The sequence below is a fragment of the Dreissena polymorpha genome, chromosome 8, assembly GCF_020536995.1.
Source record: "Dreissena polymorpha isolate Duluth1 chromosome 8, UMN_Dpol_1.0, whole genome shotgun sequence".
Taxonomy (NCBI): domain Eukaryota; kingdom Metazoa; phylum Mollusca; class Bivalvia; order Myida; family Dreissenidae; genus Dreissena; species Dreissena polymorpha.
Genome location: NC_068362.1, coordinates 82859332 through 82880168, shown reverse-complemented (window position 1 = coordinate 82880168; position 20837 = coordinate 82859332). Strand labels below are relative to the sequence as shown.

The following is a 20837-nucleotide window of genomic DNA, read 5'->3' as shown; positions in this document are numbered from 1 at the left end:
GCTTAAAGTGTTTGCTAAAATTAGCTTTTGCAGTCTGCACCGCCTTATCAGGTACAACACTTTCAGTCAGCCTTTGTTAACACTTTCAGTCAGCCATTGTTAACACTTTCAGTCAGCCTTTGTTAACACTTTCAGTCAGCCTTTATTAACACTTTAAGTCAGCCTTTGTTAACACTTTCAGTCAGCCTTTGTTGGATTTTGGCAAAGAAGAGACTTCCTTTAAACAAAAAATAACAAAAAAGCAGAAAGTGGAAATGACTTAGTTAAGTATAACAACAATATATATATGCAAGTAACGTTTTTAATACAGTATGATTTCTTTCTTATGAACGAATATCACACATATTTCACTATTACCATAGTTACAGTCATTATGCAGTCATTATGTAGGAGCGATATGGTTTATATCCCATTAACCCTACGCACATTATAAAGGTTTATCTTCCATTAATATGCTTGATTAGGGTCTGAATGTTTTTATTGTTCTGATCATTCCATCATAACCCTGACATTCTCTCAATATCTGGAATGGTTTCGTTTCCATTTTCCTTCCCTGCCTCCTGTCTGGGCAATTAAGATTGCACACTGATCACCATTTACCCTCCTATTAAGTCTCTTTACATGGCATGTATGCACTTGCACATGGCAGGGGCAGTCAACTCTGTGACTGACCAGTGAATGACCAGTATACCGCGGCACTACCATAACCCAAGCTGGCACTCACACTTCATGGTTATGAGTAAATAAGCCATGCTCTAGGAAAACGGGGCTTAATAAATGTACATGAAGTGTTGTCCCAGATAAGACTGAGGGACGACAGTTTCCCCTTTTATGGTGTTTTTCTTTTGAAGGCAAAAATTCCTGTTCAGGCCAAAAGTGTTGTCCCTATTAACCTATGTGGACTGCACAGGCGAATCTGGGAAAACACCACCATTTAACATTTTCATGACTGAGTCAGGGTCATGATAGCCTTCCATATGGCTGAGCAAGGTTTTTGTTCACAAAGGTCCTTTAGAGACAGTACTATTTAGCCCATGCTCTGGGAAACGCCTCTTACCTAGACTTGAACTATGTATAGTAGAGACTTCATTTAAACAAAAAATTCCATAAAGTGTAAAGTGTCGTCCCTCAGGGACATGGACCATACTTGAGGCATATGCATTAAGCCCATTTTTCACAGAGCACCAGTCATTTATGTCAGCTTAAATCATCTCATGTTAAAGTTATTGTTTCACACAAATAATTTTAATAACATATATGTGTATATAGGTTATCTGGATTTTTTAACTAAGTGTTGTCCCTGAAAACTTAATCTGTTTTCTGTTAATAATTCTCAACAAATTACATTTCCTTCCGAGATCTCTGAGCACTGTATACGATTAGGAGCAGATGATCAAAGTTATATTACTATTAAATATTATGATGAAGGTTAATTCGATGTTTAAAAGAAAGAACTGAGTTCATCTTAGGAAAGCCTTCCATTTTACAAGCAACAAATGATACCCTATGTGATATTGTGACAAGTTAATTTGGAAAAGTATGCCGCTGAAATTATGAGCTGATATTAATGATTTAATATGATTCAAAACGTGTACCGGTAACCGTATTAAAAATGTTAGATTATAAAACTATATAGCCACTCACATTTACAGCCACATTCAAATTTCTGATTAAGATCAGAAAGAAAACTAGGCCATTCCTTGTAATTTTAAGGAATTTAGTGGTTGTTAATCATGACATTAAATTTCAAGGTCTCAATCTATAATGATTCATTTCCCGGGCATCTGTTCACAAAAACTGCACTGCTGAGCAATGGTCTATTAAGATATCTCCATATCATAAATGCAGGTTACAAGACACTTTAATTGCAATGAAAGAAAACTCAATAACTTCTAATACTTAGGTTACACCCTTTTTTTAGAATTTTTCAGTATCTTGGAGTGAACATTAATTAATCAAATAACATCACATGGGTAATGCCTGTTTAACAAATAATATATATGATGTGTCAATACTGCAGGCATTTTAATGCTATCTTAATTTAACACCCTTAACAATTTGAATAGTTGCACTTATCTCATGAGTTTATCATCATTTTGCAATTAAAGGGACTCACAAGGGACTAAATACCTCACGTAATTAAAACATCTGACATGCTATGCTGATTTTTTTATGCTGATTTTTTTTCTTCGTTCTACAAAATTATTGCACTAAAAGGCTCAGGTGGTCTGAAGAATTTAGACTTACTGGTAAATTAATTATAAGGTGATTTATTATAAAGATTCATTTGTTTGGTAATACCACCACCAATGCATATATGTCTATTTTAGAGACAAAAATTGTTCCAATATAAAGTAGTTTTATCATATTGCAAAAAAAATCGAAAATAACCTTTCTAATTATGTTATCCTAAAATGAAAAATTTTTGAGAAAGGATATTATTTTTTTTTTCAAAAACATGCTTATATAATACAATATATTGGTGAACAGCAAGATTATTATTGGTAATCTACTTCAGGGCTTGACACTAACTTTTTTACCTACTGACCCAAAGGACCACCAGCTTTCAGAAATTACTGGTCCTCCAAGATTTCAAGTGGTCCGACAATTTCTATGTTATTTTACCTAAATTTTAACTTACTTTCCAGACTATACACTATGTATTGTGCATTTATAAAAAGATGACTATACTATCTACTAAACTATCTCTATCTTTTTCAAATTTTTACTGTACTTCAAGTTTCTCTTCATTAGTTTTAGGTTTTTTAGGCGGAGGTTCTTTAAGGTTTTTTAGGCGGAGGTATAACTACCCCCGGAATGAAATTCCACATCGCGAAAACTTGTAATCTTGAATATATGCACTTTTACTCCCGGGTACAAAACATTATTCGGCGCCCTCCAGTGTAATTCGCACGGTAAACAAAGTATATTCTGATGGTACTAAGATCGAAAAAAAGCTGATTATTGATGCTTTTTCAAAATAATAAGTACCATTTTGTTCATTTCTTGATCCGAAAGCTTCAAATGTTAATTTGTGTATCGATCACGGCTAAGTCCGGAGACATTTTCGGGAGACATTTGCAGATCACAAATCGATTTTTTGATCCGACAACAGGTTTTTGTCATCCGGGCATCTAGAAAAATTGGAAATTCCAATATGTTGCTATTATTATCCCGGTTTTGAGTCTTAGGTCGCCGTAAGGACGCCAGTCCGGTGTGACAGGGCTATTAGCCACTATGTGGTTTTGCTTTGTTATATTACCCTCATCAATATTCAAACTGCGCAAAATATTAATATTATTGTTATTATTATTAATTGTAATACTATTATCATTGTTATTATTATTATTCATTTGGGAACAGAATAATGCCTGAATACTTATGTCATCATAAAGGGCAATATTTAAAATCTAAACCTTATGGCCTCTGTTATCATTTCAAAACATTGCCCTTTTTACTCCACAAAATTTTAACTGTTCCCATATGTCAATGAAATATAAATATAATATTGACTATCTTTATAAAAATCTCTTTGCGCTCATCATAGGACACTCAATCTAACACTATTATATAACTAAGTTGGTCTTTAGGTAATGCGAACTGAAAGCATGTGCTTAAAGTGTCCTCCCAGATTGCCAAGAACAGGCTAATCACTGACAAAACTTTTGGCGTTTATGGCATTTTTTGTAAAATAGAAGTCTCTACTTAAGTAAAAGCAAAGTAGGCGGGAAGTATTTCCCAGATTAGTCTGTGCGATTGAACACATGAATTAAGCCTGGATTTACCAAATACTTCCTTATATTTTCCCACAAATTGCTAAAGATATAATCTTGAAACTTCGCAAATTGCTGTTTAAAAAACATTCAATACAAAGTTGCATAAAAATCATTCATCCATGACTCTCTAATACTTCTCGACCACGTGCTGGTTGGGTTTCCTCATGCTGCACTGCACATGGAAGATTGCAACTAATATTTATTTTCTGTCGCAAATTATTCTTTTATAAGGGCCATAATATTATGATGAACAAGAAAACATATTTGTTCTAATAGTTGATTAAAAAGCATGTGTCTGTGCAAAAAAGACAATTGCAGAGTGGTGGATCATAAAAGCAGAGGTGTAATTAAACATGTGCTAATACCGCCCATGTTCTCAGTATTACACATGTATCATAACAAAGCATAAAAAACGTTTGCTCTGCCATCCGAATTGCCACATCCAAATATGTGTTTTACATTAAATTATAATGGTTTGGCTTTTTAAAACATTTTTATATACTCAATACACGTACACATGTACTTGTAGAAAAATGCACAACTGAACACAAGCGCAAATTGTTTATATATATATAAGTTAAAATTGTTTATATATATCAGTTACATTGTAGCTACAACAAATTACAAGGAAAACTATCCAAACAAACTTACCCATGGTGATATTTTAGTCCTTGAAGTTCAACCACTTTTCAGTTTGTGTTATCACTTAAACTTGTACTCCCAGAAAAAGCTAACAGGGCATGGAAGAGAGTTCTCGGAGTAGACAGAATTAGACTGGCAACAGGAACACGATGAAAACAGTGCCAGAATGGCACAAATTGACATTCGTTGGAGTTGTCAAAATGAGACTGATACCCTCAGTCTTATTTTGACTTCACCAAGAACTGTCAGAGTGTACATGTTGCCAACGTTATTTTGACTACACCAAGAACTGTCAGAATGTTCATACCCTGAACACTCTGACAGTTGTTGGAGTAGTCAGAATTAGACTGGCACCAAGAACACGAGGAAAACAGTATAAGACTGACACCAATTGACAGTTGTTGGTAAAGTCAAAATAACACTGGAACACTGGCACCCTGAACACTCTGACAGTTCTTGGTGTAGTAAAATAAGACTGGCACCCTCAACACTCTGACAGTTCTTGGTGTAATAAGAATTAGACTGGCACAAAGAAAACAAGGAAAACAGTATCAGACTGAAACCAATTGACAGTTGTTGGTAAAGCTCGGTCAGCAGCTGGAGCGTGCGCGTCGCGACTGAGGCGAGAGTCGCCCGCAGAAGATCTTCTCACCTGTACATATTTCCTTATAGAGGGGAACTTCTGCGGGTGGCTCTGCTAATCAAGCTGAGTCCGTCACCCTCGAGCCGGACGTCTTCCACACTGCTGGGATTGCTGTCTTCTCCAAGATGCAGCGGGCTTGTCAACCACTGTTTATCGTCGAGAGTTCGCTACCCGGACCTGCCAGAGGGACAGCGAGATCACCAGTGTGGAGGACATACGGGGCGGACCTGGGACTAGGCTCTTCATTTTCAGCCTGATACTGCAGTCCAAGAACATCGAGGGGGTGGCCTTATAGAGGCACCCCGGGGCGGCGGTACTCAGTGCGCTAAACGCACTGGGGAAACCGTCTCGGGGATGAAGACGACGGCTGGTGACATCGAGAGTGGCCATAAAGGCAGAGCAGCTTGCTGCACTCCCTTGGCGGAGCTGCGTCCAGACAAGAATTTGTCTTGAAATTGTCTACTACCAGTGCACATTAAGGTCTCATTGGCCACCGTGCACTGGTCTATTTGGATCCAAATTATATCTTTGGCGAATATCCAGGCAGCCGGGGTAAATTTGACCTACTTTGGCTCAAAATTAATCTTTTTCTCCTGAAAGGTCACAGGGGCAGGTCCGCACATAAGGCAGTCGTGAAGACGAGCGAGACCTGTAAATAAACTCTGACATTCACACACAGTTGTTGGTAAAGTCAAAATAACACTGGAACACTGGTACCCTGAACACTCTGACAGTTCTTGGACTAGTCTAAATAAGACTGGTACCATGAACACACTGACAGTTCTTGGAGAAGTCAAAATAAGGCTGGCACCAAGAACACTCTGACAGTTCTTGGTGTAGTATAATGAGACTAGCACCCTCAACACTCTGACAGTTCTTGGTGTAGTAAGAATTAGACTGGCACAAAGAAAACGAGGAAAACAGTATCAGATTGAAACCAATTGACAGTTGTTGGTAAAGTCAAAATAACACTGGAACACTGGTTCCCTGAACACTCTTGACAGTTCTTGGACTAGTCAAAATAAGACTGGTACCATGAACACACTGACAGTTCTTTGTGTAGTCAAAATAAGACTGGCAGCCTGAACACTCTGACAATTTCCGGTGTAGTCAAAAGAAGACGGGCACCATGAACACTCTGAGAATTCTTGGTGTAGTCAGAATAAGACTGGCACCCTGAACACTCTGACAGTTCTTGGTGTAGTCAGAATAAGACTGGCACCCTCAACACTCTGACAGTTCTTGGTCTAGTAATAGAATGGAACCCTCAACACTCTGACAGTTCTTGGTGTAGTCAAAATAAGGTTGGCAACCTGAACTCAGGCAGTTCCTGGTATAGACAAAATAAGACTGGCACCCTGAACACCTGACAGTTCTTGGCATAGTCAGAATAAGTCCGGCACCCTGAAAACACTGACAATTCTTGGAGCAGACAAAATAAGAGTGGCACCCTGACCACTCTGACAGTTCTTGGTGCAGTCTAAATAAGACTGGCACCCTGAACACTCGACAGTTCTTGGTGTAGTAATAATTAGACTGGCTACCTGAACACTCTGACAATTCTTGGTGAAGTCAAAATAAGACTGGCACCCTGAACACTCTGACAGTTCTTGGTGTAGTCAAAATAAGATTGGCACCCTGAACAATCTGACAGTTCTTTAAGTAGTCAAAATAAGACTTGCACCCTGAACACTCTGACAGTTCTTGGAGTAGTCAAGATAAGACTGGCTCTCTGAACACTCTGACAGTTTGGGCCAAGTCACAATAAGACTGGCACCTTGAATACTCTGACAGTTCTTGGTGAAGTCAAAATAAAACTGGCACCTTGAATACTCTGACAGTTCTTGGTGAAGTCACAATAAGACTGGCACCTTGAATACTCTGACAGTTCTTGGCATAGTCAAAATAAGACTGGCACCCTAAACACTCTGACAGTTCATGGGAATAGGCAGAATAATAGTGGAACACGGAACACACTACAAGGGCGCAGTCTGGTCAGTAGCTTACATGTCTGCTAATGAGACCACAAAAACAATGTGTGACTTCATGGTGGACAGCGTAGCTCCTGAACCGACTGGCTCTATATGACATAAGACCCATAAGACATAAAGCAGGTTATACAACCACATACAAGAGAGTATTTTTGGCTATGATTTTATTTAACTATGGAAATAGAGAAGTTTGATTATATACAACACAAAGACCTCAAAACAAATGTTACCTACATTAAAACAATCAGCCAAATAATTACATGTTACTCAATAGTGTTGATGTATAAAATGTTACATGTCCTTGACAATAAAAGTATTGTTCTGACTTAATTTAACAAGATCAGTTTCCAATAGCCAGTCTATAGATTAACCACTACTGTACTAACTATGTTCATTCCCTATAGTAAACAGATCCATGTTTGATAAGGTAATCCTTAAAATATAAAACATTTTCCATATAAACCACATACTGCCAATATCTATTTAATTATTTTATTATTTAAAGGCCGTTTCAGATACAAACAATAAGGTACAAAAAGCGATGCAATTGACTTTCTGTACTGCCTACTAACTTGTTTGTTACACTATTCATGTCTTTAGTACTTTTTTTTTTCAATACTTTCAAAGATGTTTTCTGAGCATTAAAAAAATCATATCTGTATATGTCTAGTTTCAAATTTTATCAGCCCCATTGGATAAGTTATAAAAAACAACATTTCGTCCATTATATTTGCATTTACAATAACTGTAACTTCTTTCTGTTTTCTTGAAAAATTGTACCACACAAGCTCTCGGACAGTGGGACTTAATGCTCATGAGTAAAGTGTTGTCCGAGATTAGCCTGTGCAGACCAAACAGGATAATTAGGGACAACACTACGCACATGCCATGCACCCCATTTTCCCACAGCGCCATTCATTTCATGCACCCCATTTTCCCTCAGGGCCATTCATATTCTAGCTACAAAGTTCCAAGTATTTCTCTTATCATCCTTATCTACTGAATGACCCAGTCTTCCATAATTATGAACAATACATGTACTTCCCATCACTCTTTCATGATCTAACAATCCATTTATCTTTATTCCATCCTATGTTTTCCTAAGAAATACTGGCAGTTGTCTTAACTATTCCAACGGCATGATGTATGGAATTCTTGGATGTGTTATTTCATAGCAATAACTCTGCCAATATAAACCTGATAATCCAGGCAAATCACTTAGCAAATATCCTTTGATCCTGAAAGGTAATAATTATGATCGATCTTAAGATACTTAATATTATGTTTTCTCTTGTTATTTGTATTTACTTATTTTCAGTCAAAGAATATGCTATGAAAAGACATACGCAAAGAAACTTGGACCTGTCAATTGACAAAGCTCCATAAGAAAGTAAACAACATTTTGTATACATTATGTAATCATGATTTATTCTTAATTCTGTGCCTAGATTGGTGTTCCTGTTGTAACAGACTGGTTTCACAGTTCAGAAGGTTGCAGATTCAAGCACATGATTCAAGCCCCTCTGCACTGTATTAGCTTTTTAAGAGACTTTTAACAAAGAGTCCAGAACATCACGCTCTATACAAAGGGCAGTTCAGGATCTAGGGTTGTCACTTGTTTCCTGTCTTCTTTTATTCAGAATCGTCCCCTAATACAACTTATGAGTCTACGATATATAATTATAATCTTTAATAGACAAAACTCCTGGTAAGATTTCCCAATGCATTGATTCCTATTCTAAGTACAACTCCCCAAAAACTGTCAAGAATTGAAACTTTGCAGATTTTGTTTCTGACAAAATGAAGTTTATGGAGTTAGTGTACTAACTAGATATATCTATATATAAACACAGGGTAAAGTTAAAATGTTCAATGACAGTCAATACAGCTGGATTGATCATTGTTGGCTCTTAAATATACTTTCATGTACCCTGAGTAAGGAAAATATACTTAAATATGCCCAGCCAATTTCAACTGTACGCGAGTTTTATTCTCGCTCCAAATCCTTTATGTCGTAAAACATACTACAAAATACGAAAATTCTCTTTGAACAAAAACCTGCCTCAACTTTCTTTTTTGAGTATGAGTTTCGATATCATAGAGGCCATTTTACAAAATATTGACATAAATATAAACATGATTTAAAAAAATAAAAAGCGGACAACGAGCAATTTATTATTAGAATTCCTGGGCACGTATACATATATTTTCTGTACCTGGGGTACTTTTAAGTATACTTAAGAGTACCCTGGGTACATTCAAGTAGTACCTGAGCTGACAAAGACCAATCAAGCGTCAATACATGGCTTTTGTGTGTTGAGTGATGTAGTGTGCTGATCGGGGAAACACTCAGAGATGTTATTGCGGGTATACGTGTGAGCATACACATATATCTCACTCCTACAAAAATGACCTAATCTGATTGGCTTAGAGCGGTCACGTGCCCATTGAGTATTTTTCATACACACCAAGTAATTTCCATACCCACCGAATAATCGAGTAGTCAGTTGAGATATAATCGTTGCACGGTTAGTAACTGACGGTGTATGGGATATACACCATCAGTAATTTTATACCATACAAGGGCTCTCATATGGTATGGAATGACTGAGGGTGTACATCCCATACGCTGTCAGTTACTAACGGTGTAACTAATAATACAGCAATGAAAGAAATGAAGGTATTACTCTAGATGAGGGGTGCAGATAGTCAACTTCTGTGCTGATTTGATCCTGAAAACTCTGTCAATTCATTACATATGGGGCACATATGGACTGCAAAGGCTAATTTGGAATGACACTTTACACACATGCATCAAACCTCCTTTTCACAGAGCACGGCCCATATAATATTTGTTTTCCCATGTAAAACCACTTTTATAAAATTATCCACAACAACCTCAGTATAAGCCCCCACTTTACTACTGGATGAAGTTCTTTACATGCATAACTATACAAACAAGAGGGCCTGAAAGGCCCAAAGTCGCTCACCTGAGATAACAAGATATTATTGGGACAAATCTCCTGACCAAGTTTCATGAAGATCGGACAGTAAATGTGGCCTCCAGAGTGTTAACAAGATTTTACTATAGCCATATAAGGAAAAATGCCCCCTGCCCCTTGGAAGCCATGTTTTTTAAGCAAACATAATTATTTTCGAACTCATCCAAGATATGATCGAGATCAATCTAATCTGACCAAATTTCATGAAGATTGGACAATAAATGTGGCCTCTAGAGTGTTAACAAGGTTTTACTTCAGTCATCCCAGCAGACACAGTAACGTTGATTCAACGTTGAATCAACGTCAGATTCAACATTGAAAATTGGCTAGATTTATATTTGATTTTGAAAGTTGAGACAACGTTGAGGCATCAACCTAAAATCAACGTTGATATCAACGTTGAATCAACGTTGAAAATAATGTTGATTCAACGTTGACTTTACATCAATATTTGGTTGAATGTTCATTAATTTCAATTCAATGTAGCGAGGTTTTCCAATTGTTCTATTAGAATTATTGTTATGACTGTATACAATTTAATCACTACATTGAGTTCATTAATAACACAACACTTAACTTATATTTGAGATTGTATTTTATTTTTATTTTAACAAAAGTTTCATAATGTTCCAAAATAAGCAGTTTTTACTTTTACACTTAATATTTAGTTATTTTCAATATTGCTGGTCAAAAAGCAACTATTGTCCACTAATTGCTGATCTTAATGCAACTATTATCCACAATGAAAGATGTTTCGATGTTACTAATTTAAAGCCTAAATTCTAACTAACGAAACTCTTTCCAGACACGTTATTAAGCTACAAATTTGTCCTTTCTCACCAAACAGACCCACACTTATCAACATTCACAACATAAAACGCTGATAAGCACAGCTGAAAATGTAATCTCTCTTGCAACAGAGCACATTTAATCTTCAACAAACAAACAAACTCACACTCTCTCTCTCTCTCTCTCTCTCTCTCTCTCTCTCTCTCTCTCTCTCAAACAATATCAGATATCAGATCCAGCATCCACACCCAAGGTATAATTAATTGCAGTTCCCGACACTCCAATCCAAAAAAAGGATGAAAATCAATAAGCAATCAACACAACATAACATAACACATAACACTCATACCATACCAAACCATAACATAACATTGCATAGCATAGCATAAATTGTCAAATTTGATCAGATGCATTAACACAACATTTAAATGGTAATTAACACGCTAATGTATATTCAATGTTGACACTGACTACTTAATATCACTATATACACAAAGTGTTTGAAAATATGAATTTATTAATCTATCAGTTTAAAAAAATAAGTTTGACCTAAACCAAATATCAACGTTGATACAACGTCGAGTATCAACCAAGCAGAATGCAGACATCCATGTAGTTGTATATTGGTTGAAATAAGGTTTATCGACGTCACGACTAACATTCAACGTTGTTTCAACGTTGATTCAACGTTGTGTGTCTGCTGGGATATATAGCCATATAAGGAAAAATGCCCCGCCCCTTGGCAGCCGTGTTTTTTAAGCAAAGGTTTCCATTTTCAAACTCATCCAACATATCATTGGGACAAATCTTCTGACCAAGTTTCATGAAGATCCGAAAATAAATGTGGCCTTTAGAGTGTTAAAAAGGTTTTATTATAGCCATATAAAGAAAAATGCCCCGCCCCCTGGCGGCCATGTTTTTCAACGAACCGGCATAATTTTCGAACTCGTCCAAGATATTATTGGGATGAATCTTCTGACCAAGTTTCATGAAGATCAGACTATAAATGTGGCCTCTAGAGTGTTAACAAGATTTTACTATAGCCATACAGGAAAAACGCCCCACCCTTTGGCAGCCATGTTTTTGAAGCAAACGTAACCATTTTCAAACTCATCCAAGATATCAATTTGACAAATCTTCTGACCATATTTCATGAAGATTTGACTATAAAATGTGGCCTCTTAAGAGTGGTAACAAGGTTTTACAAAAGCCATATATAGCCTTATAAGGAAAAATGCCCCGCCCCCTGGTGGCCATGTTTTTAAAGAAACCAAAACATTTTCAAACTCATCCAAGATATCATTGGGACAAATCTTCTGAGCAAGTTTCATGAAGATCGGAAAATAAATGTGGCCTCTAGAGTGTTAACAAGGTTTTACTATAGCCATATAAGGAGAATTGCCCCGTCCCCCGGCGGCCATGTTTTTCAACCAAAGGGCATCATTTTTCAACTCGTCCAAGATACTATTGGGATGAATCTTCGGACCAAGTTTCATGAAGCTTGGATAATAAATGTGGCCTCTATAGAGTGTTAACAAGATTTTACTATAGCCAAATATAGCCATATAAGGAAAAATGCCCCGCCCCTTGGCAGCCATGTTTTTCAAGCAAAGGTTTCCATTTTCAAACTCATCCAACATATCATTGGGACAAATCTTCTGACCAAGTTTCATGAAGATCGGAAAATAAATGTGGCCTCTAGAATGTTAACAAGTTTTGCTATAGCCATATAAGGAAAAATGCCCCGCCCCCTGGCGGCCATGTTTTTCAACGAACCAGCATAATTTTCAAACTTGTCCAAGATATTATTGGTATGAATCTTCTGACCAAGTTTCATGAAGATCAGACTATAAATGTGGCCTCTAGAGTGTTAACAAGATTTTACTATAGCCATATATAGCCATATAAGGAAAAATGCCCCCCCCCCCCCCCTTGGAAGCCATGTTTTTCAAGCAAATGTAACCATTTTCGAACTCATCCAAGATATCATTAAGACCAATCTTCTGACCAAATTTCATGAAGATTGGAAATAAATGTGACCTCTAGAGAGTTAACAAGGCAAATGTTGACACCGCACAACGGACAACGGACGATGCACGACGGACAAAAGGCGATCACAAAAGCTCACCATGAGCACGTTGTGCTTAGGTGAGCTAAAAAAACTATTTTCTAGGTATTTTTCTATGCATTTACGTGCAGAAAATGTGTATTCCGACTCCTCAAAAACCAGTTTGGCACCAACTGTTAGCTAATTCATTTACAATATTTGCTGCCTTAATCTGCACTAAACATGCTTAAGTGATCACAGTCAAACATTATAACTTACCAGTTTAAGAATTGTGTATGTCATGTTAATTTCCAGCAATAAAGCATACTTGGTTCTCTAGCTTCTCTTTAATGTTCATCACTTCAGGATTTAACTCAAGCATTGTAATAACTAAAATTCACAAAGCATTATGTTAGCGTTATCGTAAGAATCTCCACTAATTTTGGACTTTGGTCTGAGTCATGTCAGATATGAACCTAACTTGGTAATATGAACCAAAAATTAATTTGGTGTTCAACCATTTTCATTTCATATTACATGTAGCTTTCTTTATGGTGACAGCATGCATGCTAAATTTTTAATAGTTTTATACTGATAATGACTAATGTAGCCTAAAAAGTCATCATCACACGATGCTACATTCAAATGAGTCGCGTTCTGAGAAAACTGGGCATAATGCATGTGCATAAAGTGTTGTCCAAGATTAGCCTGTGCAGTCCACACAGGCTAATCAGGGACAACACTTTACTTTTATGACATTTTTCGTTTAAATGAAGTATCTTCTTAGCAAAAATCCAAGTTATGCGGAACAACACTTTACGCGCATGCATTATGCCCAGTTTTCTCAGGACACCACTCAAATTATGGCATTTCAAGCCATCTAAAGCTGTAAGGCTTCTCTGAATTATGGCTTTATCCCCAATGAAACATCTGCCTCTATTAGTTCCTGTTATGATCATGTTGCCCCTGTCTGTCCATTGAAATAGGTCCCACATGTCACATTATCCAAAATTATCTTGAAGGATTTCTCATCTGCTGAAAAACATTTCTAATATTCCATGAAGAAAATAGTTCCCTTGGTAACCCAGAGCTGCCTTTGTGAAATCTTAGAAAGAATCATTGAAGTGGATGACAATTTTGCCAAAAGCTATACTATATTTCATTTTCTTGACCAATTTAGCCGAATCATGCAAAAATTGATTTTATTTATTATTTTGCTGTCGTAGTTGCCTACCATCCTGAGCATAAAGTGTGGGTAACACATTTCATCTATAATTTATAATGTAAAGAGTCCCAGGTTCAAATTCTTTTTCACGCCATTTTTTTCTGTTTGTAACAATAATTTTAGTTTATTTCTATTTATAATGGTTATGTCAGTATAAAAATAAATTGATATTTTTCAGAAATACTAAAATCTTTGAACTGTCCTTAAAAGAAATACAAATGTCTGTGATCTTTAAGATTTGCTCGATTTTTCAAAAACACTAAAATCTTTGAACTGACCATAAAAAAAAATGTCTGTGATCTTTAAGATTTGCTCGCCATCAACAGTGTTTGAAATCAAGCAACACAAGCATACACTCATCCAAAACCCATGTCACTTTAATAACCAAAAATTTTTTGCTTCTTACATTTAAATAAATCAGGTGTTAAAATTAAATCAGCATTCAATGATTCCTTCATTAATTTATTGCAGTTGAAAACCAGTCCATGTACAAAATGCACTTAACAACTTCAGTGCAGACAGAAACCAGTCCAGGATTTCCTCATCAATCAAATTTGGCTCTCCAATTTCAAATTAGCTTGAAATAGAGTCTGTATCATTATGGTGAAGAGCCTTAATGTTATGCTATAATTAAGATATGTCTTCATAATGTCATAAATAATAGACAGACGTTCAAACTTCAAAGAAAGGTATGGGATGTGTAGTCATTTTAAATCTCTATAAGTGTTTCATAAAAGATATTTAAAAAACTCTGGTCCATTAGAAAACACACATGTGGATATATTATATATTAATGTATGGTGTTTTTCTGCATAAAATAATGATACAGTTAAACCTCATTATTTCGAAGTTGCCGGGACCTCAACATTCAATTGAAGAGTATTGATAAATAAGAATTCCAAGTTTTACAGATCACAATTCTCAGGGGCGTAGCTAGGCTGATTTTCAGTGTACACAAACGGCATGCAAGGGGGGAGGGGGTTTTGGGGGGGCATGCTCCCCCGGATTTTTTTATCTCTAGGAAGCCATATGTGAATTCTAGAGAGGTTTCAGACAATATTATAGTGCAAAATATGGCGTGATAAACTCGGATATAATACCATTTATCTTTGATTTTAAAACATGTGATTTTCCTATTAGGTTTATATTCTAGAATTATGTCGGGATATATCATTGAATGTATGCCTGAATAAAACCATGCTATGGTATGGTATAAAATAGGACATAACACTTGTTGATAAAAGTAGCTAAAGCTTAAATTGTATTGTTTAAACACAAATAAAATAGACAAAATAAAGCAAAATATCCATCTTTTAGATAGCAGCTATGTCTATCATATTTACTCGATAACTCTAAGTCACTTACATCTTGTCTTGTATTCTCTACCTATAGCAAAATACTTATAAAAACAATACACGTAAACTGTATCAATACATTCTAATTAATGCAAGGTCTCCTGTATTACATGCATTACGTCACTTACATCTCGTCTTGTATTCTCTACCTATAGCAAAATACTTTTAAAAAGAATACACGTAAACTGTATACATTCTAATTAATGCAAGGTCTCCTATATTACATACATTACATTACACATGAAATAAAAGGGCCAAAAGGTGCTACTTTCGTCTGGCAAATACGTCAACGACCTCTTCCAGATCGATCTCTCGCTCTCAGTGTATATTCAACAGGGCAAGACCGGACATGCGCTCTGTTCCCATGGTACTAGGGAGGTATGTCTTCACCCTTCTCATTGTAGAAAAAGACCTCTCCGCTGTTGCTGTTGATACTGGCATGCAGTGCAGAACGAGAAGACAACTTCGAACATTGGGGTAGGAGTTTTCCGTTGCTGGGGTAAGTGCCGACTCGAGGGGTTTGAATGGCTCAGGAGATGAAATCTGCCACTTCGCCTTCCACCTTCTACACTCCCTGGCAAATGTAACATCGTCAACCTCAAGGTCCGACTGGAACTCGGTGAAAATCTCTTGAACAAGATCGTCTGTTAATTCACTCACCTTCAATATAAAAGAATTTTATCGGGATATACATACAGCATATTGCATAAAACTATAACAAAAGCGTTTGTATAATCTGTGCCTCCTGATTGGGAAGAACACTTAATGTTCTGATTTATATTATGACTAATGGCATCGCAGTATTTTTCAAATTTGTCCCACGGTTGAATTTAATCAAACCATATCACTGTATCGTCAAAACATAAACTCAAACATTAAATAGATTAATGTTTGTTAATCGCTAATTTACATATACTTAATTTGTATGTAATCATTGACCGTTTAAACGCATGTGTATTATTATAATTATTATTATTATTAACATTCATTAATAATTTATTTGACAAATGTAGATCTACCTCTGAATGTTCGTAAATTTCTGATTATGCAAGTTATAGTAATGCGTTTCTGATGATTTAACCTTTGCCAGAACATAGCAATGATATTTGAAACTGTCATACCTCACTAAAGAGGAAACTCAGGTTTAACCTACCTTACAGGGAACTTATACAAAAGAACATTGCTCCAGTCAGCAGTCAAAAATTGTTTTTTATCTGAACTGGATGTTGGCTTGTCTGATTTTGCGTCGAAAACATCTCTGTACGGGGGCGACATCAAATTAGCAGCGGTTCTTAAAATCCCCCGCTTCGTAAACAATCCATTCGGATACATAGGAGAAAACAATGATAAAGCGCAGTCGATAGTAATGTTATGTATATAGTCACCACCAAAAGAAACGTGACCTCGCAAATGGTAAATCATGCATATTTTATGAAGACAAAAAAAACACTTTAAGACAGTTAAGTGTTTTCGATATGAAAACACATCTCTCACATAGAAAATATGCCTAACCCGGGTTAGGCATCACATTTTATTGCATTTTTCGTTCACTTTAATATTGTATTTTTTCCAAACAGCAGTCAGCACAGGCTAATCAGAGACGATACTTTTCGCTTAATCTGGAATTTTGCTAAGAAGAGACTTTCTGTAAAAGACAAATATCATGCAAACGGAAAGTGTTGTCCTTGATTAGCCTGTGCAGACTGCACGGGCTAATCTGGTATGACACTGTTCGCCCATGCATCAAAGCCCCTTTTCACAGAGCACGGCCCAATTATAGTGCGTGCAAAATATAACGCATCTGCAGTCATATGATACAACAAAAGAGTTTGATGATGTCACCACAAAGGTTAATAAAACTGTAATAAATTGTTTAAAGAAAACTTTATTGGTATAAAAAGCATGGGTTTTAGTCATTGTGAGATTTAACAAAAGCTGTTGGAGGACAGCAAACTTGACTTTATCATTCTTTTCAGAGTTTACGGTGCTTTTTTTCTAAACCAAAAACTATTGGTACAATAGGTAAGTTATATTAGGTATTATTAATATTTTAGTATTTTTATTATGAAGAAACTATTCTGCGAGACATAAAGACCTTTTTTTTTATTCGAAAAGATTTTTCTATATTTATGTACAGTGCCCTTGCAGTGCTCCAGCTAGAATTTGAAAAGGGCAGGGTGGCTTTTTTGTCAAAAGGGCACTTTCGACGCGCAGTATTTTGTGAAAAGGGCACTTTCGACGCGCAGTATTTTGTGAAAAGGGCACGTTCGAGCGCGCGGGTGTTTCTGGAATGCTTTCTATTGCATGTTAATTTATATGTTATAAATAATTGTATTATTCCCATTATTATCAAACCATTCAAATATAATGTCTACAATGAGGATTAAACTAATTACAATGTAATAAGAGATTTATGAATTATCATATGTAAAAAAAAAAAAAAAAAAAAATTTTTTTTTTTTTTTTTTTTTTTGAGGGGGGGGGGGGCAGGGCGGAGGTTCGGGGGGGCAGGGCGGAGGTTCGGGAGGGCAGGGCGCGGCGCCCTTCGATTAAGGCCTAGCTGGAGCACTGCCTTGATTGTTGACCTTGTCCTTATGGTCTCCATATTGAAACAAAACTGTAGAAGTTTAACAGTGTATATGCTTGCATCACAATAACTCAATTTGTTCTTGAGATAGGAAACTGATTTCCTTTACTATATTTTGTAAAAGTTACCTTGACCTTGAACACACTTATCTGCAATCCATGGAGAAAAGGAATTGGTGAATGCAGTTTAATTACAATTGCTCAATTTGTTTTCAAGTTTTTGCATGCAAATAATTCATCAATATCTATAACAGTGGCGTTGACCTTGACCCCTCACATCCCATACAATGTACAATTTTAACCTGTTAAAGGCTCTTAACTACAGCACATTTTAAATCAAAGCGCTGAAGGCACTGAAGTTGTTCACTATTGTATAATCTTAGATGCATCTCAGTTTTCAAAATTATGCTATAGCTTTTTATATCGCAAGTTTGAAATGATCACAACCCATTCAAATATATAAAGAGTGTGTCTTAGAGCACAGGTCGAGATGTGTTTTTTTTTTTTCAAATCATTAATAAAAAAGATAATTTAAGCTTCATTTTGGGAAAACAGGGCTTAATGCATATGCATTAATTGTCATCCCAGTACCAGAGACTTCTTCAAATGAAAAATGCCATAAAATAAGCAAGTGTCCTCCTTGATAAGCTTGTGCGCATTGCACAGTCTAATCAGTGTGCACATGCTAATCTTATTTGACATGCATTAAGCCCCATTTTCCCTGAAAGCAGCCAATATGTACAGATTTCAATGATAAACTGGCCAATGTCGTCGCACAAGCTGTTAAACTCTAGACTGGCAAATGTTGTCTTACAAGCTTTTAAACACTATTGATTACATACACAAACTCGATGTCTGCAGTGTACCAGTGGTGAACTATAAACAGGCAGATGCGGTGGTTATCGTTCCTAGCGTAGTAGTGCAGACGCTCTTAGCATTCGTCTTCTGCATAATTTTACTGCAGGTATGGCAGGCCTACGAGTGCTGTGACTTATGCAAAGCGTGCACTCTCATTGGCCAATATCGATTGTCCAATACAATGACGCTCGGTCTAGAGTAGTTTACAGCAGACTGACTTGCAAAACTCGCTCTACATTAGTTGCTCGATAGGGAAACCAACTAACTAGAGTGGCCACACAGCTTACCTGGAGTAATTTCAATATGAGGAATAAATGTCAAATGTTTAAGGCAAGGCCTCAAGCCAATCCTGAGAAACTAGCTTACTGAAAAAGTTTAACCTGCCAATTGTGTATATAAGCAAATTTCTTAGAATACATACGTACGGCCCTTATTTGGACAAATTTCAAAATATGAGTTACCTAATGTGGTCTATGAGGTAAAGGGCTAATAAGTTTGCAATATGAATTTGATTGGAATCCAGTCAGCCACTCCTAAATAAACTAGCTTACTGTAAAACTTTAATTTGCATAAAAAGTGTACATGAAAATGTTTAAAAAAAGCCCCCAAAATGTTTGCAAGTGCCAAATAAATTTACCATACTTGGCCCATGGGGTCAATTAAATATGGGTAATACATGTTTTAAGTCAAATTGAAATGCCTCAATCCATTCCAGAGAAACTAGCTACCGAAAAACTTAAAAATATCTCCGATGCTGATGTGAGTACAAAATATCCCTGATGCTGATGCGAGTACAAAATATCTCGGATGCTGATGCGAATACAAAATATCTCGGATGCTGATGCGAATACAAAATATCTCGGATGCTGACACGAGGACATTAAGGTCTAAACATTAGACTCTAATGAATATCTCAACACTATCAATCAGTGATGCTCTTGATCTTATTGTCCCACACTTGGTACTGTTAATACATCAATTATTTTTACTTACCAGTTATGACCACGAAGTATCCAACACTGCAAACGCAAACTTGTCTCTTTCAAAAACTAACAGAATTAACTTGAAGAACTTAAAGAAAATACATTGTCTGTTTCAATCCAAAGAATGAAAGGTCGAAAATCAGTTAACGTCTGAAGAACAAAACACAGATAATATTCCCAGTTTAGTCGTTAAGATATTAGCGATATTTAGATGATATTTAAGAAGAATGATCTCAACTTTCTGTTCACTTTCTCTCCATTTAAAAGCAAAATAAACCTCATGACAGTTGGAGTGAATGGTAGAGACCGCACTCATAATTAGGCTGACATTGGTTTCAATCCTATCTGATAGCTATTGAACATGGACAAAGTTATCGCTTCAGTAATTCGACCGAAAAAGGAGTCAGTTTGCAGTGATTAGCCGTAGCGTTTACAAAATCACTTTGCATAAAGGAAATGCATTGAAAACAATTTAAGGGGAAACACGGAGCACAATACTACCGGTAATACCTTGGCTACTGTTGATTTGTTTGTTAGACTTTAAAATACTTAGTAATCTTAACAATCAAGTCTATGAGAATTAATGTGAGAAAATGAACAAAGAAAACAGCCCATTAAACCAAGTGCAGTTTTTAACAATTACATGTTTTAGTTTCGTGAAAAAAATGTAAATGTTAAATTTGTCTTTAAATTTTATGATGTAGTTCAAACTACATTAGCAATATCCAATGCATTATAATATTATACAGATTTAATTACAATGTCAGATAAATTAAAAAATACTTTTTTCCTATTTTACTACAAGAAAATTCACTTAAAAACTAAAAAACATTGATGTAGATCAACTGCATAATTTAATGAAAGTTAATGCTAAGTGTTTTATGATTATGAACACATGATTGCAAGCATTACAAGTGAACATTATTAATGAAAACATTTG

The 20837-nt window shown here is 36.1% G+C and overlaps 1 protein-coding gene across 1 annotated transcript in view; it reads right to left on the bottom strand.

Moving 5' to 3' along the window:
• Window positions 1-4735, bottom strand: part of LOC127842323 (leucine zipper putative tumor suppressor 2 homolog) — a 109284-nt gene extending 104549 nt beyond the window's left edge. The window contains exon 1 of the mRNA XM_052371756.1: window positions 4428-4735. The gene's annotated coding sequence lies outside the window, so the exon portion shown is untranslated. The remainder of the gene's footprint in view (window positions 1-4427) is intronic.
• Window positions 4736-20837: the final 16102 nt, after the last annotated feature.